This window comes from Dasypus novemcinctus, chromosome 4 (assembly GCF_030445035.2).
Source record: "Dasypus novemcinctus isolate mDasNov1 chromosome 4, mDasNov1.1.hap2, whole genome shotgun sequence".
Lineage (NCBI taxonomy): Eukaryota > Metazoa > Chordata > Mammalia > Cingulata > Dasypodidae > Dasypus > Dasypus novemcinctus.
The window spans coordinates 129,734,175-129,756,081 of NC_080676.1; the positions used below are offsets into that span (position 1 = coordinate 129,734,175).

At 34.5% G+C, this 21,907-nt stretch overlaps 1 protein-coding gene and 1 pseudogene across 7 annotated transcripts in view; both read right to left on the bottom strand.

The window, feature by feature from the left end:
- Window positions 1-21,907, bottom strand: part of ROBO2 (roundabout guidance receptor 2) — a 1,471,152-nt gene that overhangs the window by 996,186 nt on the left and 453,059 nt on the right. The window lies entirely within an intron of this gene.
- LOC139438799 (dolichyl-phosphate beta-glucosyltransferase-like) overlaps window positions 1-21,907 on the bottom strand; it is a 57,675-nt pseudogene that overhangs the window by 24,770 nt on the left and 10,998 nt on the right.

The following is a 21,907-nucleotide window of genomic DNA, read 5'->3' on the forward strand; positions in this document are numbered from 1 at the left end:
TCTTTAAGGAGAGACAGGTTTCTGCTAAAGTATTATAGGGTATATATATTCATAAACTTGGGGCTTCCCTATGTCTCATTATCCGTGACAATACTTCATTGAAGAGATGGTCAAGAATGCCCTCAGTAGAAGCAGTTTCCAATGTGTACTAGTAAGAGCTGGGTATCTGAGAGGGTTATCACACATACTGTATATCTTAACACTGACAAAATGAGCTTGGCAAGATGGAGCCCAGCTTGCCTTCAGAGAACTTTTCCAGAATTAGGAGAAAAAGCTGAAGGCTACACAGTTAAAGTTATTCTTTCTCAAAAAATACTATTTTAATTGTAGCTTTCGGGACAGTTTTTCAGTTGGGACTTTTCAATGAAGTTTAGACAAAGAACAAAGGAAGTCAGTGGTCAAAGTGAACGAAGAGAGGAGAAAAGGTGAGTTAAACAGAATAAATATCTGAGAAGACAACACTGGATGATATAACATGAGTTAAGAAATCAACACTGATAGAGCAGAAAGTGTAAATTAAAGCCAAGAAAACAATTTTAAAGAATATAATAAAAGGGAAGAATTTTAAAAGGGTACAAGTCAAATGACAGGAAAAAAATAGAGGGGAAATGACTTTGGGAAAAGCATAGAATAGTGATGTTGGGGAGGGCACTGGCAATCGTGGCATTAATTTCCCAGGAATACTTTCTTCTTTGAAACTGTTTATAGAACCCCCAGCCTTGGAATCAGACAGTGCCAGAGCCAAAGGTCCAGGCTCCTTTGGCTTTTCCTCCTCCTCGTTTTTCTCCAAAATACGATTCACCTGAAAGGGACATGAATCTAGAAGAAGTGACTTTACCAAGCTCTTTCCCTTGAGAGGTGGCATTAGCTTAGCAGCAATATCTTTAGTGTTGGCCATTCTACAGCCTAGCAGTCTTGGCTCCATGAACGCCTTGGCAGAACTAAGCACATCTTCAATAGATTTAGATAGAAAGCAGTTAAAGTGGAAAGAGAGGGAGAAAGGTGAGTTTTAGCTACAAAATAACAAAAAATGAACAGCAGCTTTGGTTAATAACCACAATCTTGCAAAGTCTTGCCTTTAAAAGGCATCAATGGTTTAGGGCTATAAAGTAGTTGTGCATTATGCCCCTGGATATGTGCTTTTATAGGAAACCTGGAAGTATTCTTAAACATTTGCAGATGGAGCAGATGGAAGTAAAAAGAAGACTACATTATTCAGATTACACTGCCTAGAAATTGGGCACTGATCTAAAACAAAGGCATGAGATAGGAGGAGACTTAATATCAGTATGCGATCTTTTGTTCAGACACACAAATCTGTGTTGATAGGGACCAAAAGGAATCCGGCTATCAGACAATCCAAATAAAGTGAAAAAATTCTTGACATGGTGAAGGCCTGGAAACGACTGATATAGTGGAGAGGCTTCCTTTTTCATAAATTAAAACACTAGCAAAGGATAACTGAAGTATTAATATAAGGTACTTTTCTCAGATGGAGAAAACCCTCCATGCAAATTTTGTTTTTTCAGCAAGTCCTGGATAAACAGCAGATCCGCCTAGAAGCTAGATAAAGGCAGTGTCGGCTGCTGCTAAGAGGTTTGAAAGATTGCAAAAATAGTGACAAAGATTAAGCTGCCTTCCGATAATGGCAACTAAGGGCCTTACAATTTCACTGCAGTTCAAATTGACAGTCTCTGGAATATAAATGTTTAGGTAATTTAAATTACAATTATATTTGTTTTTAAAATTCCATATCTGTCTTTTGGGTCAAGAAAGGACCCAGAAATAAGTCCCTAGGAATTTTTTTTTTTAAATATACTTCATTATTTTTATTTTTAGAGAAACTTTGATTACATAAATGTTACATAAAAAATATAGGGACTTCCAATATGCCCCGCTTCCTAGCCCTCCCATATTTTCCCACATCAACAACATCCTTTATTAGTGTGGTACATTTGCCACAATTGATGAACACATCTTGGGGCATTGCCACTAAGCGTGGATTATAGTTTACATTGTAGTTAACGCTCTGTCCAGCACATTTTTGCAAAACATTGCAAGATATACAATGCCTGTATCTGTCATTGCAATATCATTCAGGACAATTCCCAAGTCCTGAAAATGCCCAAAATTATACTATTTTTTCCTCTCCCTCCATGCCCCTAGGGATTTTATTTCTTTAATTTTCAGTAATGAGAAAAAGCTATACACTTTTTGAAAAATCGATGATTACTTTCTAAAATGTAGCAAATATTGGACATGAAAAGTTATGGAAATCAGAATAAAACTAACTTTTATTACAATTACAATAAAAACATATATACTTTATTATTTTTTAAATGAAAAAAAAAATTGCATCAATTCCTAACCAAAAAAACTAGTGTTTATTTTTAGGGAGAGGCAGAGTAGAGAGGGTAAAATCTGTAGCATACTGAAATAATTTTGTAGTGGTCTCCACACAAGTACTTCAGATAGATCTTGGAAAAATCATAAACCTGACAGGGTTTATAGGACAGATTAAAATAATGAAAACATCACTTTCAACCAGGATTCATAATGGTTAGTTTATTTCAAGGAAAAATATCTACCCATTGCAAGTGCTATGCTGGAGGTAGCGCACAGAAGCTTGGCTTGGCCCAGGACAGGCCACTGTACATCTCTTCCCAGCTCTGCCTTCCATTCCATCAGCTGCTTGAAATTGACCTTGGAAATTGCCAAAAATTCTTTTTCAATTCAGGCCTTTTTTTTTTTTTTTTTCTTTTTCCTGAGAGCCAGTCATTAAACATCTCCCAACACAACACTGTCACTCTCCTCTCTTGGCTTTTTATCATCTATTTTAACAGTGCTGCAGTAAGGCATTAACACTTTGCCAGGAACCTGTCAATAAAATCAGTGTCAATGGTGAATATTTATTTTCATTTTGCCCATAGCCCAGTAGTGCTTCGGTGCTTTTGTGCCTCCATCCTCAGGGGGTATGTTCATAGAACAGATCTGGGCTAAGATGCCAAACCACAGAGTGATGTGGTACAGGTTGAAAAAGCCCCAAAAAGGAATAACATAGCTTATCTTCCATAGACATTGTATAAGCTCTTCTTTTACATTTTTTGACCATGCTCTTCAAATTCCACCTCCTCTGTGTAACCTTCCACAGTCACTTCAATAATTGCTCTTTCTTCTATGCTCTTTGAAGTTGGTTTGCATTTCTATTGTGATGCTTCTTTCATTCTAGCTCACAATATCAGAAAATCCAATTTTGTGGGTCAAAAAAGTTGACTATCAGCAATTTCTTGCATTGCAATCTGAAACAATTAACTGTTTAGTATTTTTTCCTCCACTATAATGTAAGTTTTTTTGAGGGTTGTGACCATTTCTTATTCATCAGAAATATCTGGACATATAGCTCACATAATGAGTACTCCTTAGATCTTAATTAAGTGATGGAGAATCAGAAGAGATATGATTAAACAAAGAACAGTCTTCAAGAACCCATATATTTCAGATAAATGAATATTAATAACAATTTACTATTCCTCTATTGCCTTCTTATTCATTCAAACACATTTAATAGGTCTGGCTACGACAATTGATATGTCATCATGATATATCAATGACATTCATAAGAGTAAATCTGGATTCACAGTGAACTTATCTTGTGAGATAAACATGCAACCATTTCTAGATTCCATGATATTCTAGCTATGACTCAGTCAAAATAAAAATATTTAAATGAACAATTTAAAAATTTTTATTTGTATTCTTGAGATTAGCATACTATAGATAGATTACTTTACTCCAGTATTCTGAGATGAATATAGCATCGCTGTTCTATCAAATTAGCAAAACTTTACGTATAATTTACAGTTTTGCTTTTAACTATTGATACTACCAATATATCTTTTTATCAAAGGAAAGAAAAAGCAGAAAAGATTCCTAGAGGCAGAGAGGAAAAACTATTTAATAGACCTATATACACAATGAATACCAGCCCTGTGGAAGGACATAAAACAGAAGAAAGGCAATAAGGATTGTGCTTGTTCCCTCACAACTATTGGAAACATGGCTTAAAGTAGAAATTGACAAGTTATGCTCTTGAACTAGCTGTTAACATATCAGTAGGTGTAAATTGCAACAGGCACTGTTGACTTTAATCAGAAGATCCCTAACATGGCTCTGATTGTAGCCTTGAGATGCACAAACAAGAAGGCAATTTATTTTGTCACTTCATATCATCTTAGTGATACAGGGCAACAAGTTCAACCAAGATAAGTAGAATATAAAGCTTCACTTTATCTAAGACTTCTGAGAAGGTGGCTAAGTGCACTGACCCAGTTAAGGGAAGATGGTAATGATTTCTAATGGTTCATTAAAGAAAGAGATCCCTTTAAAATTGTGTTTAGTTTGACAGACAGTGTCCTGGAGTAATTGGGACGAACAAAGGGAGAGGCAGAAACAAGCAAATATTGCCTCTTCATTGATTATAGTTATAAATCTAATAAGGGGCATCTAGACATTAATAAAATGCCCCCACTATAGTTTGAAGAATGCCAGACTGGTTATTATTTTTCTACTCAGGTCATAAATATCTGGGTCATACAGCAAAGCCAAGACATTGGATCAGAATTAAAGATGTGGGAAATCAGAACAGAGGAATTCAATGACATATCATGAGAGAGAGAGAGAGAGAGAGAGAGAGAGAGAGAGAGAGAGAGAGAGAGAGAGAAAATGACAAAAACTCAATTCCTATTAGTGAATAACTGTGGTTCCCAAATGCTGGGGTGTGCATTACCTGTGAATATAGCTGTGAATATGTGGAAAGTGTGAAGTTATTGAAAAAGCATCAGCAAATCAACTGTGCACTTCTGCCTTGATGTCCACATCTCACATAGAGCAGGAATGGAGCATAGGATTAGGAGCATGGATGGAAGCCACACCACCTGGGTTCAAATCCCACTTCCTCACCATGTGACTTTCCCAAGTTCCTTAACCTCTCTGAGCCTCAGTTCCCTCATCTGCAAAATGGGCTCATGGGTAGTAACTCCGTAAGAATTGTTATAAGGACCAAATGCACTGAAACACCTAAAGTGTTTGAAATAGTTGGTACATAGCAAATACTACACAAGGGACTGCCCTTATTATGTTTTCATTACTCATGCATTTATATTTAAAAGCATTAATATATTAGTAGACTCTTCTCATTATCTATCATCTTTATCGGCAGGTATGAAAAGTATAACCATTTTCAAGCCAGAGGTATAATATATTTTCCAAACTGTGAGGAAATGAACTTAAGAATATGAAAGGTAGGTTACAATTGATTATGAAGATGGCATACTTAGAAAAATTACCTTCATACAAAAAGAGCTCTGGGTCTCGGGTCTCCTGAGATTGCAAGTGGAGTATCACTTAGACCCTCCATATAACACATCCTTACTTCATGCCTGAACACTGCATCTACAAACGTCCATGTGGAGGTTTGGTGGTTGAATAATTTGTGTCAGAACAGAAAACCAAGGACTGGGGTCTTCTTATGGTCTTCAGCTTGCCCACATTTAAAAAAAATAAATTTGAATAAAACAAGATAAAATGAAAAACAACAACAACAACCACCTAATACTAATTATGAAAGGCTGGTACTAGCAATCCTCATAAGAAGGGAGGAAATAATGTTATCTTGCTCCATAAAAAGATTATTTCCTCTGATACTATGTGCCTTGTATATGTTAGAAGCTCATATATGTCTCCTGAGTCAAGTTTAAAGTAAATTTTTAACGTAAAAGCTGACAAATACCTTTTTTCTTTACAGGATACGGACACTTTAGCTATGATATTCCTGAATTAAACAAATGGCAAAAAATATTTCAGAAACTCTGTGTAGAGTATACCTGAAAATATCAGATTGGGTTTAGTTTTTGAGAGAATTTGTGCTGCGTTGTGATTGGTGAGGAAAGTAATAAAGCTGCACTTGAGTGCTAAGAGAATGACCTCGTTTGACTTATTTGGGCTCTTAATATAAGTCACTGAACTAGCTAATTAGCTTGGCACAATTTCAAGCTATTGGATCGTACAAAGTGATAGAGTACAACAGACGGCATCTCTCGGTGAGAATAACGATAACTCATTCTTTTCTGGGAGGCATTCCTGTAGAAAGGACTTTTAACAGCTTTCTGATCTCTGGCACTGATTTGGAATTAAGAAAAATGCCCATTTAATTCATCATGGTAACATTCAGTAATAAGCAAGTATAGTAAGGAGATAACAATGCATCATCTATGTAAGCGTGGCAGTAGGGAAAGCTACTATATACTGATCATCCAGCCAAAAATCCTTTCTATTCAGGAAGTTTTATATCTAGAAAATTTGCGTTAGCATATGGAAATATTGGCAAGTTCAGAATCCTCCATAATCCTCCTCTACCAGAAAGAAAGCATATAAAAATATTAAAAGAAAGCATATAAAATATGAAAGATGGACTCAAATTGTAAATTCCAGAACATCCTGCTTGTTTCCCTGCAGAATTTTGAGACTTGATCTAACCAAACCTCCTTCTGAAAGGATAGCTTCCCACATACTTTGACTATAGGAAGAGAAAGCAATTGCCAAGCTCACTGAGATATCCAATCTTCCCCGCAGCTGTGTCTATGACTGAAAATTAATAAATTGATCATCTCAAAAGACCTGAAAATGTTTTAAAGCTTATTGTGCTAAAATTTACTGCTTTACATGCTGGAAAAGACCAATACTCATGGTGAACAGAAAATGCCCATTTTTAGAAATTGAGTTGGATTATGCTCTGCCCTTGGTGTCTATAGACCAAGTCTTTGTAGGTCAGAGCCTCTGTTTGCCAGGCTTAGAAAAAGTACACCAGGCCTCTGGTCAGCACTGGAGAACTTGGTGCTTGGGTATTGAAGTCTCGAGTTTACCCAATCAATCTAAATTTAACTCCTTTCAGAAGGACAGAGTCATCTCAAGCTTTCAAGCACCAATCCTGGGAATTTTCTTGGAACTAATTAATCCAGTCCAAATACCCTTCTGAGAGGCCTACTGCCCATGCTTTCCCTTTCTCCCCCAATCATTTAGTGGATGTTGCTGGTTAACTCTACATTTCACATCCCTGTTATTTTTGGTCAATGCCAAAACATCTAACCTCTCTTTTGCTCTTATCCTCCTCTATCTCTGTTTTTTTCTACTCCCAAGTTCTACTTTTCCCTTCTCTCCCAAACTTTTTATATTTTCTTTTATGGCTCGAGGCTTAACAAACTCTCGGCTACTTCTTTGAACTTTCCCATCATCTTCCTGTTTTAAATGTAATTGGCTCTTCCCTGGAAAGATCACTACTCCTTTAGCCCTCTCTGTTGGTGGATATTTAATCAATAAAATCTATACGCTTCAGGTTTGGGAGGTAGTCAGCTTCCTTCTTGTTTCACACTACCGTGCTATGCCCCCTCTAGTCACAGCACCATTTTTATGTAAGGAACTTTATAGCATCCTGTGATGAATCTGCCCCACCCCATCCTTTAGTTACCTCATCATTTTCATGTATGGAAGCCTTCAGTTCATGATTCACAGCCATCACCACCCCAGATCTTGACATCAACGGAATGCCTTCAACATCCATGTGGACATATAAATCAACGCCCTGTGCTCTCTGTTCATTGATCTCATTATCTCTAAACTCAATCCTTGCACATCATTTTAACCATCCATTCCTATGTCCTTGTCCTAGATTTTGTTGACATTGTCCAGAACTGCTCCCCATTTGAATCATTATTTATATAACCATTCTCTCAGCAAAGCCTCTTCCGTCTAGCTTGATCACGTCTCTATTCCCAATACTGTTTTTCTCAAAACTCATTAATTAATATCGTCACCTGTTTAATTTTCCTCTCGGCCTCCACCTATTCTTGATCACTTTCCAATTTCAATTCCAACAATTATTTTATCTATTGTCTCACAATGCACACAACTTCCTTATCCCATTCTCACAGCTACTTTGGAAATCTTAGTCCTTTCTTCACAGCTATTTCCAGCTGTGGAAAGAGAAAGACATTGGAGAGAGAGAATACAAAGATCATATGAGAGAATATTAAACCATAGGTGTGTGTCACAGATGAAAAGATATAATCAATATATTGATTCACTTTGTGCCTCATGTTTGCTTAAAGTGGATGAGGAGGGGGTAAGAGAGTTTGGAAAGAGAATGAAATTAGTTATAACTCCAAATTGGGTAAAAAGCATGTGAAGTCATAAAAGAAAAATAGGAAAAATATGATTACAAGGAGTCATAATATTCTAAGGAAAAACTGACATTTATTTTCATAAACACTTTAATAAGTAACCTCAAATGACTAGGACTTGGCTACTTGTACACACACATACATATACTGGCACACACCCCACTTAAAGCATGCCCTCTAGCCTACAATGAAAGCCTATTATATTTTTTTCCCTTCCTTGTTTTCCTCTAAGCCTATTAGTAGTTAGATATTTTAAATAAGTATGCACTAAATATTGTCAATGCTTAACTTGATTGTTCTGGCCACCAACTATGACCAACTTTGCTTCCTTGCTTAAGTAGCCTATTAACTACTCACTACCTCCTCAGTCAGGTTGACCTTCCCTGAATGTGTGACATATCAAAATCTTACTCTAAAAAATCACCTCAGCCATAATTAATTCTCCCCAACAATTGGGTCACAATGAACTTTTCACCATTTCCTGAGGCTGGCATACTTTATCTTTTCTTAATGGGTGCTCTGGCAGACCCTTGTTTTCCAACCCAACATAAGATGCATAAACCATAGAATGTTATGCAATATGTTCCCTTAATACGATTAATTCTCTTCAGTAGGACTCTTTGATTTTCAGAGTCATTGACAGAGTTCTACTTTGCTCTTCTTCATGAAGAAATATTTAAAAGCTAGTATGGAGTAAAAGGAGCTATAATCTTAACATTTTTAACTCTCATCTGTTCCTTATTTTTAGTAGAGATTAAAGAAGTATCTTTATACATGGTAGTATAAGTCTAGTTCATGTAAGCCCATAGTTAAAAATAACTTTTCAAAACTGTGGTATTTAAGGAAATTTAGAATATTCCATTTAAAGAATACATCACTTTCCTATGTCCCTTAATATTGGCAATAAGAATACAGAGGCCCTTTACCTGTCTAGCATTGATTATGGTTCCATGATTTTTTTTTCAGAAAACTAAAATTTTAAAAATAATTATTAAATTATGAAATGTAATAACAATATTCCCCCAAAAGTATCTTGTGTTTCAATTTCCTGCATTTTCTTAATGCCTTAGTCTTATTATGAACATCAGTTACTGTTCTGCTGTATTGCAAAATATCGCCAAAGTCTTTATGGCGATTTCTTGAGTTCTTTAATGTATATTTTGATAATTTTTGAATCTTTCCTTTAGATATATTACTGTCATTTCTGAGGTCCCAAGTAAGTTTAAATTTAATTTTTGATGATGCTGGCGCTGCCAAATCATAATGATACATGTTTATTGAACGTGAACTATTTATAAGATATTACACTAAATTTTCTATATGTATTAACTCATTTAATTCTCATATGAAGTTATGCCCATTTTAAATATGAGGAAATGGAGACACAGAGGAGTTAAGTTATTTGCCTAATATCACATAGCTAATAAGACTTTAAACCCAGTAGTTGGAATTCAGGGCCTATAATCTTAATCTATGTATGATCATGCCTAACTAAAAATGTATTAAAAATTTTAAACTAATATATAGATAAGTGTATAATAAATAATAGATGGATTAAAATGTTAGAAGTCAAAAGATCTGTAAAAAGAAGAGGAGAATTAAAACCAAGATTTATCCATTTAACATATATTTATAGAGTGCCTACTATGACCTATCAACTATAAAGAAGCTGTAAATATTGGAGGAGCTATCCATTGTTGCCGCTCTCATGGATCTTACAGTTGAGTTGGCTCGAGTCAGGTCTTAAAATGACTTGAGTATTAAAGAAGCAAAATAAAAGGGAACAAAAGGCTATATAGCCTATTCTCTTTTAAGATCAGCAATGATCCCTGTTACCATTTTGGCTTATAAAGATAAAAACTTCTCTACATCTTTAAAAGTGGATATTTTATAAGATCCCGACAAAGATGTTATATTTTAAGAAGTACATTTTTCAAGAGGTAGAAATTAAAGTTGAAATATATTTTTTAAGATTTTTAGATTAATTCAAATACCTAGAATATTTTAGGCTAACCTATGTGAATTTAACTCTGGGAACAGAACTGTTATGCCAAGCCATGGATTCTTAGGGTCACCTAGATGAAAGCACACAATAGAGTCCGAAATTAACTGAAAATTTACTGCTCCAATTTCTACATTTTCATTTATTCACAAATTATACTGTTCTAATAAACAATCACCTGGGGAGAGTTTATCTGATTCCTGAAAATACCTTGTTGGTATGACAAAGATGTAGCTTTTAAATTACAGTGCTTGTTGTAAAATAATGTTTTATATGGGAATTTCTCTTTTCTCTCAAGTGATTAATATTCAAATACTAACATGATTCTAGTACAAAAGGGTTTTGTGCAAGTCTCCTCATGGAATTTATGAAAATGCTGAAACTGTAAGCCAAATTTTAGTGTATTTGCTTTCTTGAAAAAGAGGATCCATGGCTTATGTAAGATTCTCGGCTTGAACAATGACCAGGAAAATATTAGGAGCATCTCTCTATGGGGCTTTAAGTCTTGTTGCATTTTACTGTTTGATGGATTATGTTAAAATGAAATATTATGGAATGAAATTTATCTGGTAAAACTGATTACTTCATGGATAGAATAAATTAGAAAATAATTGAAGACTAAATCAAATCTTGGAATTTTAAAATAATACAATTAAATTATTTTATTGGAAAAATATACTACAATATTAATGCTTTTTTTCTTCTTTATTTTCTTTTAAATGTTACAATAAAAAAATATGAGGTCCCCATTTACACCCCCATGCCCCTCACCCCACTCCTCCCACAGCAACAACCTCTCCCATCATCGTGGCACATTCACTGCACCTGGTGAATACATTCTGGAGCACTGCTGCACCACATGGACAGTGGTCTACATTGTAGTCTACACTCTCTCGCAGTCCACCCAGTGGGCCATGGCAGGACACACAATGTCTAGCATGTTTCCCTGTACCACCACCCAGGACAACAATTCTGAAAATGCCTCCACATTATATCTCTTCTTCCCTCTCCCTACCATCAGCAGTTACCATGGCCACTTTCTCATCAATGGGTTTTAAATTAACTGCATGTACCTACCTAGTTTGTTGACTCCTACTACCCTTTAAGCTGACTGACTCATCCAGAAACTGAATTGCACCAAATAGATTATGTCTATGTCTTCTCACTAATCTGATGATCAAAGTTACAGTCCTTTCCAATCCCCTCTCCAACCTGAATCTGACTCAAGCTTTTAGAGATAAGGAATAGAAAACCTAGAATTATTTGAGTGGATGTAAGGGTTCATTGTAGTTCTAACTTTTTATTAACCTTTTGTTTACTTTTTCAAAGCAATTTTTCTCTCTTGCATTCAAAGTTTATCAAGGCACAAAATTTCCTGTTAAAATTTCCAAGCAAGAAAAGTTAACTCTTAATTTATAAGCTTTGTCTAAACAATTTAAATAAACTACTTTGTAATCAAAGTACTTTGTAATCTATGAGATTGACAAAGACAATATGAAGTAAAGTTGGATAAACCACTATATATTAGGGAGAAAAGATATACCTCTAAAACACATAAAAAAACAAGATTTTTAAATGAAGCTTTATTTGGAAAAATTTTAAAAATATTTACTAAAATCTAAATTTATATCTGATCCTTCAAAGGTGAAGAACTTAAAATCAGAATAATTTTACACTTACAAAAAGGGCATTTGGAAGAGTAAGTTAAAATGTGTTAATTTAGTTTGTTAGGGTGAAATAATGTTATTTTTCTCATATCAGCTAAATTGCAAATAATTATTAAATTACTAAACATTTCTCATGTGGGGTGTAGTGGAATTATTTGAGTATGTTTCCTTCCTTAATAATTATTAATATACATTGATTCTCATTTTCTTTGCCCAAAGATATGTAATGAGTGAAATATTTGATGTCCAGGTACATGTTCAAACTTAATATGGACATACTATTTTGAGGATAAAGATGAGTGTTTTATAAAATAGGACTAGTTTCATTTATCCAATTTTTGTTGCCAAATGGAATCCAAAACCTTAATTTACAACTTTTAAAATGCAGGAGAAATATAACAATATGAAATTCATTAAGAAAATAAAATGTAAAAGGAGAAAACAGAATTAAATGATCAAAAGTCAAAAACGTGTGTCTGCACATTTTAAAACCAAAGTACAAACCATTTACATATTTTGTTCTTACTTTGTGTATGTTAGACTATTCCTCTAGCTTTATCAGAGAGAAATTTTCCAATATTTTAAACATTTGTGCCTTACTAAAAATACGTTTACCTTTAAAACATGAACTTATGAGAATTCGAAACACACTGTCAAAATTAAAGAACCAGTTACATCGTATTATTTCCTTTTCCTTGATTACCCATTTTATGCTTTAAACCCTCTTTGGGAACTGCCTTCCTTTATCTCAGATACTTTTTGGTTCTAAGCTAAAATTACTAGGGGGTGGGGTGGAGGGGACACAATAGTTCCATGCCTGGGCCAAGGGCTGGGTAGTCTTGATTTCAAGAATTAGTTATGGTTTTACCAATTAACTCTTGTGATTGTTCTATACAAATTTTATTGGAAAAGTGTCCTAAGCAGAGAATTTTCCTTTTGGGGATATGGGAACTTATTTTTCCTTTCTATATTCGGTGGGGTGGGAGATTTGCATTTGTAGTGATAATGGTACAATTTACTTAAAGCACTATACCAAAATTTTGCCTGGGGTTTTTAATTCTCTTTTAATCAAGTGGTATTTAAAATAAATACACATACAAGTAATTTTAGCAAAGAGTTAAGAAAGATAAATTTGTGAGACATAGATTAAAAGTGACAGCACTTTAAAAAGATAAAACCCTTCTAAATTGATGCCATAGGTTTTGTCACTGTGAAGGCAAAGCTTTAAGGAAACATGTTTTTATTTTATTTATTTTTGAATAGTAGTATAATAGAATACACCAGTGTTCGTGAATGGTAGTCCCAAAACTAGAATGCAGTTTTCCTATACTTTGCCTCGTGGCAGAATGTTTATATATTGTTTATGTAAATCCTTGATATAATTTAAAATTAACATAGAAATAAAGTAAAAGTTAAAGAAAACAAGGAACTAAGTAATGGACAAAATTTTCCTCCACTAATAGTTAACAGTTACCAAATTCAGTTATTATTATCGTCTTTCTCCTCTCAACATCTCCTACCATCTTCCCTGCAGAATTTAAGCAGAATTAAGTCACTCTAGGTATCTAGCTTAATTATATTTTGTAACAGATTACTCACAATCTTAGAAACTCAGGCTGTTTTCTTATGAAAAGCCCTTACTGTCACCTGCTAAATGTTTCCTTGGACCCCAGACTCCATTTAGAATAGGCCACATAGCTTCCAAACTAGGGGAAGCAGAGAAACAGAGAAAGCAAGGGAGACGAAAGGGAGAAATGAAGTGGATCTCACATTGAGTTAGACTTTAATAACATATGTATATGATGAAATACATGTGATGAAATGATGCAACATATATATATATATATATATATATATATATATATATATATATATAATTAGACTAATTTCCTTCTTCTCTCTGTAACTCTTCTTTCTGGAGCCACAATATAGTTCCATTTTCAATCATTTCAAGTAGGCATCACAGTTTTAAACAGTATCTTGAAAAGGAATTTAGATTTGCCAAGTCTATTTAGAATGTGACTACTTGAAAAAGCATACGATGGAAAACAGAGAAATTAAAAAAGTAAAATCTTCAAATGGAGATCAAACTTGACCTTGGTATTGCCCAGATCCTTATTTTAGAATTGTTATAACTTTATACCTTAATGAAATCACAAAGGAAATAGATAATATCCTGGGTTAATCTAGAAAAGAGGATCTTGCAACTGTTAGAAACTTTAGTCCAAATTGAATCTCCTGTCCCCCTATTTATTTCGAGTCCTAACAAATGTGTAAGGGCTTAAAACTCTTTCAAAAACGTGTTTCAGAAATCTCAGGCACATGAAATTGTAGAATAGGTAACATAAATGAAACATTTGTAATCAACTAGAGAACCACAAAGTAATAAATTTGATGAAATAATTATAACCTAGTGTTTTACACATACCAGAGGACATATGTGTGTGTGTTTAAATTTTTTTGGTTACTTTTAAAAATAATTTTTATCATCCAAATCTGTATTAAACTGATTCATATTATAATGAAGCAACTGGAGTTTTAAGCAGTTTGTCATCTCTTTAAAAAACCAGCAAGCTATAAAAACCAAGGAGGTACTTGTAATATTAAACTGAAAAATTTTTTTGGATCAAGTATAGATTGATTTCAATTTCTCAATATGTTTCTCAGGGTATTTTCAAACTAATTAAATTACAGAAATATTATTTTACTCTAATTTCATTGTCCTTGGTAATCATGTTTTCTAGCTTGAATTTCTTAAATACGCCTCAGGATGTCACAATCTCTGTTGCTCATTTTCCTTGTAAAAGACGTAAGACCTAACCTAGTTTTTGTGAAATATTTATCTAGATCATTTATCTAATGTTGTAGAGTTCCTTCAAGGCTCAGTTCTGGGCCTTCTTCTCTTCTCTCTCTGATTTCTCTGCCTTGCTAATCTCATAAAGTGCCATTTAAGTCCCACTTCATTCTAATGATTCCGAAATTTAGTTATGAAGGCCAGATCTTACTCCTGAGCTCCAGTCTAACAAAGCAATTGCTTGCTTGACATGTTATCTTGACTGCCTTGCAGAGATCTCCAACATAACATCATGTCAATAATGGTGCACTTAATTTTTACTGTTAAAACTCTTGCCCTCTCCAGCCTTCCTCGTCTCAGCTAATGGCATCAACAGCTACTCAAGTTGAAATTTCATTGTCGTTCTTGATTTCTCCTTTTTTTCTTTGCCTTGTCCCTGTCTACCACTCAAATGTATTCCTCCTACAAAAACATTTCCTGAATTTGCTCTTTTTCACTGCTACTGCCTCATCTCAAATCTGGATTATAATTGCAGCCTCCCAAATTGACTTATCTTTACTAGTGTCCCCCCCTACCCACCCTACCTCACTCGCTCTCCCCCCAAGAATTGTGTTCTTTAAATATCAGCCAGGTCGGGTCAGGGCTGGATGACTTTTGGTTATACTTATAATTCACTTTTGATTATACTTATAAAATCCAATCTCCTTCCACAGACTACAAAACCTAAATAATCTAGCCTTTAACTACTATGTCTAACTTGTTGCGCCATTCACTGACCTTCTTTCTATTAGTGAAACCTCCTTATTCTTGCCTACACCAGGATCTTTGCACAAGTTGTTTTCTGCTTTCCCACCCCTCACATGGCTAGTTCTCTTTTGTCCTTTAGCTTTCGGTTTAAATGATCAGTCTAGGGAAAATCTCCATTGATCATCTGATGTAAAATTAAGTGGTAAGCCAAATTCAGCAATTTGCTAATCAACCTTGGGCAAGTTCAAAAACTTCTTGAGCCTCAGTTTCCCCATTTTAAAAATGAAGATAATACCAGTATGCACTTCATTAGGTTGAGAGCATTTAAAAGGATGATGCCTACAAAGTGCTTAAAATACAGTAACTGGTGTATGGTAAGCACTCAACAATTGTTATTACCTTGTTGCTTTTTCTCCTTTCTTATCTTTAATCAGAGAGTTCAGGCACTTTGTAAAAAACCTTCCAAAGATGCACTCAGAGAATAAGACTTGATATTTTACAGAGTTTGTCTCTCTCTCTCTTTTTTCTAAAGATCTATTAATTTATTTATTTCTCTCCCCTTCCCCCACCCAGGTTGTCTGTTCTCTGTGTCTATTTGCTGCGTCTTCTTTTTTGCCGCTTCTGTTGTCAGCGGCATGGGCATCTGTGTTTCTTTTTGTTGTGTCATCTTGTTGTGTCAGCTCTCCGTGTGTGCAGCACCATTCCTGGGCAGGCTGCACTTTCTTTTGCGCTGGGTGGCTTTCCCTATGGTGTGCCAAGAAGGCCCTGGGTTTGAACCGCGGACCTCCCATATGGTAGACAGATGCCCTAACCACTGGACCAAGTCTGCCGTCCCAGAGTTTGTCTCTCTAATCACTCCTCCTCATTCCTCCCCAACAACAAAGCATCTTTGGTTAAGGTTATAGGTTAATGATCTATTCTGATATCAGCGTTATCACTTGGAAAGTTTTAGATAATAATAGCCCAGTTTATCTAAAATATAAAATATATTGTATTAAATGGTGATGTGGTACTCATAATTTTTTCAAGTGAAGTTGTAGGTTTACAGAAAAAACAGGCATAAAATACGAAGTTCCCATATACCACTCTCTTATAAACACCTTACAAAAGTATGGTATATTTGTTAAAATTGATTAAAGAACATTTTTATAATTATACTATTAACTATTGTCCATGACTTACTTTAAGGTTCACTATGTCATAGATCTCAAAGGATTAAAAAAATTCTTAGTCTAATAAAATACATGCAACCTAAAATTTCCCCTTTTAACCCTGTTCAGATATGTATTAGAGTGGTGTTAATTACATTCACTGTGTTGTGTCACCATTACCACCATCTATTACCCAAAACTTTTCCATCATGCCAAGGAGAAACTCTGAAGAATTTAAGCATTAACTTCCCATTTCCTTACCCATCCCAGACACAGGTAACCTATGTTCTGGTTTCTGAATCTATTAATTTACTTATTCTCATTATTTCCTGTCAGTGAGATCATACAATATATGTCCTTTTGCGCTTGGCATATTTCATTCAACATGATGTCTTCAAGGTTCATCTAAGGTGTCACATTTATGACCTCCATTCCTTTTACGAATGAATGTAGTAACATCTGTTCAATTCTCAAGGATATTACCATATGACCCAGCAATCCCACTGTTAGGGGATTGCTGGGTCATATGGTAATACTATAATTAACTTTCTGAGGAATTGTCAAACTACCTTCCACAATGGCTGTACCATTTTACATTCTCACCAGTGCCAGCAATGAATGAGTGTTCCTATTTCTCCACATACTTTTCAAAACTTGTAATTTTCTGTTTTTTTAATAGAAGCCATTCTCCTGGGTATGAAATAGTATTTCATTGTGGTTTGATTTGCATTTCCTTATTAGCTAATGATGTTGAACATTTTTCATGTGCTTTTTGTACATTTGTGTATCTTCTTTGGAGAAATGTCTATTCAAATATTTTGCCTGTATTTAAAATTTTTATTTCAATTAAAAAAAGTAAAATAATAGACAAAAGTTAATGGTTCTCTATTGTTCCCATGTATTACCATATTCTTAACACCTTAGAATAGAGGAATAGTTTTGTAATTGTATTATTAACCACAATCCTCATCTACCACCAAAATCATCTTTATTATACAGTCCCTCAATAATCCTCAACTGTCTTCCAATCAACATTTTTTTGTCCATTTTTAATGTGAGTTGCCCTTTTGTTACTGAGTTGTAGATTTTCTTTATATAATCTGGATATTAAACCATTATTGGATATGTGGTTTCCAAATATTGTTTTTTCATTGAGTAGCTGTTATTTAACTGTCATGATAAAGTCATTTAATCACAAAAGTTTTAAATTTTGATGAGATTCCATTTATTGATTTTTTCTTTTGTTGCTTATGCTTGGGGTATAAAGTCTATGAAACCATTGTGTAAGATGAAGTTCTGAAAATGCTTCTCTATGTTTTCTTCCAGGAATTTTATAGTTCTGGCTCTTATATTTAGGTCTTTCTCCCATTTTGGGATGATTTTTGAAAATGTATTGAGACAGAGATTGACCTTCATTCTTTTTTGAGTGGAAACCCAGTTTTCCCAGCACGATTGGAATAAAGAAACTATTATTTCCCAATTGAATGGTCTATGCTCCCTGTCAAAAATCAGTTGGCCATAAATGTGATGGTTGTTTTCTGAAGCCTCAGTTCAATTGCATTTGTCTACATGTTGGTCCTTGTGCCAGTACCATGCTGTTTTAATTACTATGGCTTTGAAATAAGCATTAAGATCAGGAAGTATGAGTCCTTCAACTTTGTTTTCCTTTTTCAAGACAGTATTGACTATTTGTAGCCATTTACCCTTCCATGTATATTTGATAATTGGCTGTTCCATTTCTGAGAAGAAGGCTGTTGGAATTTGATCAGATTGAGGTGAATGTGTAAATCATTTGGAGTAAAATTGACACCTTAATTATATTTAGTCTTCCAATTCCTGAACACAAGTGCCTTTTGTGTATTTGGATTTGAGTTTTCTCTGATTTCTTTTAGCTAATGTTTTGTGATTTTCTGTGTGTAAATCCTTTACATCCTTGGTTAATTTCCTTCCTGGATATCTGATTTTTAGTTGCTATTGTAAATGGAATTGTTTTCCTTGATTTCTTTTACATATTATTCATTACTAGTGTACAGAAACTCTACTGGTTTTTAGGTGTTGCTCTTGTACCCCACCACATTGCTGAACTCACTTATTAGCTGTGGTTCCTTTGTGGCAGATTTTTCAGGATTTTCTATATATAAGATCATGTTATCTAAAAATAGGAAAAGTTTTACTTTTTTCTTTCCAATTTAGGTGCATTTTATTTCTTTTTCTTGCTGAATTTCTCTGGCTAGAAATTCCAGTACATTGTTAAATAACAGTGGTGACACTGTCTTATTCCAGATCTTAGAGTGAAAACTTTCAATGTTTCACCATTACTTAGGGTGTTAGCTATGGGTTTTTTATATATGCCCTTAATCATGTTGAGGAAGTTTTCTTCTATTCCTGGTGTCCTAAGTGTTTTTTTATCAAGAAGTGTTGTTGCTGGATTTCATCAAATGCCATTTTTGTATCAGTTGAGAGGACCATGCAGATTTTTTCTTCCATGCTATTAACGAGGTATAATACATTAATTTTCTTATATTGAACCACACTTGCAAACTTGGGATAAATCCCACTTGATCAAGGTCAATGCTTTTTAATATGCAGTGAATTTGGTTTACTAGCATTTTGTTGAGGAATTTGCATCTATATTGTGGCAGTTTGAAATTCTTTTATGAACCCCCCAAAGAGAACTAATCCATTCCTGTGGGTGTGAGACCATTTTGACTGGTTTACATCAGTGAGGCATGACTCAAATTGAGTCTCTGTCCTCTTGCTGGGTCCGATAGAAACCCAGACAGAAACAGGAAAAAGGGAGCTGCCTTGTTTGATCTGGCCATGTGAGAGGACTAGAGGATCACTTAAGCATGAAGCCCCCAAGAGGCTGGGTGCACAGCGTCTATGCTGGCTTTAACTACAGCTGCGGAAAGGTGGAGACCTTGGCAGAGATCAGAGATCTTGCTTCAACATGTGACAGCTGACTTTAGTGAGAAAGCACCTCTTACGGTGCCTCAGTTTGGACTTTTCACAGCCTTGGAACTGTAAGATTTTTTTAATTAAAAAATATTATTATTATTTTTAATAACTCCCCCGAACATGGCTCCCTCATCTTCTGCTCTTTGTATGCTCACAGACTGCTTGCTCTCTGCTCACTGTGTCCTCTTTTCATAGCTGCTCATCTTCTTTAGGAGACACTAGGAACAGAACTTGGGACCTCCCATGTGGGAAGTGGGTGCCCAACTGCTTGAACCATATCTGCTCCCCTGGAATTGTAAGCTTTCACCTCAAATAAATCCCCTTTATAAAAGCCTTTCCATTTCTAGTACTTTGCATCGGCAGCTCTTTGGCAAACTAAAACAGAAATTTGTGTTATTGGTCTATAATTTTCTTTCCTTGTGGTATCTTTATCTGGCTTTGGTGTGAGAATGATAATGGCCTCATAGAATGAATTGGGGAATGTTCCATTTTTGGGAAGAGTTTGAGCAGGCATAGTATTAACTCTTATTGGAATGTTTGATAAAATTCCCCTGTGAAGCCATCTGGTCCCGGGCTTTCTTTTTTTGGCGGGGGGGGGGGGGGGGGGGGGGAGTAGGGGTGGAGGAGGTGGTTAATTACTGATTTAATCCCCTTACTAATTATTGATATGTTAAGATCTATTTCTTTTTTGAGGCAGAGTAAGTACTTTGTGTGTTTCTCAGAATTTGTCTATTACATCTGTTTTCTAATTTGTTCATGTACAGTTGTTCAGGGTATCTTCCTATAATTCATTTTACTTTAGTGGTCCCACTTTTCATTTCTGATTTTACTTATTTATATATCCTTTCTATGTTTTCTTCATCAGCTTAGTTAAAGCTTTATTGACTTTATTGATCTTTTCAAAGAACTAATTTTTGGGTTTTTAAAAAATTCTCTTTATTATTTATTATACTTTCATTTTTCTTGGTGCTGATCTTTTTTATTTCCTTACTTCTGCTCAATTTGGGTTTAGTTTGCTCTTCTTTTTTCTAGATCCTCTAGTTTTGAGGTTAGCTCTCTGATATATTTCTTTTTTTAATATAACCATTGAGAGGTATGAATTTCCCTTTGCTGTATACCATAAGTTTTGGTGTGTTGTGTGTTCATTTTCATTCACCTCAAGATATTTCTTAATTTACCTTGTGGTTTCTTATTTGACCCATTGGCTGTTTAAGAGCACATTGTTCAATTTCCACAAATTTGTGAATTTTCCATTCCTCCCTCTTATTGATTTCTAGTTTCGTTCCCTGGGATAGGAGAAAATACATTACATAATTTTAGTATTTTTGAATTTATTTTGACTTGTTTTGTGACCTACCATATGGTCTATCCTGGAGAATGATCTCTGTGTACTATAGAAGAATGTGTATTCTACTGTTGTTGGGTAATATAAATCTGTTAAGTCTAATTGGTTCAGAGTATTGTTCAAGTATTCTTTTTTCTTATTAATCTTCTCTTTACGTGTTGTATCCATTACTGAAAGTAGTGTATTAATTCTCCTACTATTAATATAGATATGTCTATTTATGCCTTCAAATCTCTCAATATTTGCTTTATACATTTTGGAGCTCTGCTATTAGAAGCATACATAATTATAATTGTTATGCCTTACTGTTGAATTGACCCCTTTATCAGTACATAATGACCTTCTTTGTCCTTCTTAACAGTTTTTGCCTTAAAGCCCATTTTATCTGTTATTATTATAGCTACCTCAGCTTTCTTTGGTTACTACCTTAATGATATCTTTTGATCTTTTCACTTTCAACCTACTTATGTCTTTGAATTTAAAGCTAGTCTCTTCTAAATAGCATATAGTTAGGCTCTCCTTTTTTGTCCATTCTGCCAATTTCTGCCTTTTAATTGGAGAATTTAACCCATTTACATTTAAAGTAACTATGATAAGGAACTTCTTCTGCCCTTTTACTATTTATTCTTTGTAAGTCTTATACTTTTTAACCCACTACTCTTTTGTTAATGCTTTATTTTTGTATTTATCTGATTACTTGTGTTGTACCATTTTGAGTCCCTTTCATTTCTTTCTGGATATATTTTTCACATATTTTCTTTGTAGTTACCATGAGGTTAAAATTTAATATCCTAAATATATAACAGTCATATTTGATTTTTGATGTAAGCATACTTACACTGTTCCTATACCCCTCCATCCCTGATCATTTTTACACTTGCTATAAATTTTATCCTCGCATCTTTTATGTCTAAAACCACATAATTTTCATTTCATTTTATATATTTCCATTTTAGCACCTAAAAGAAGTAAGAAGTAGAGTTACAGACTGAAAAAAATACAATGCCAT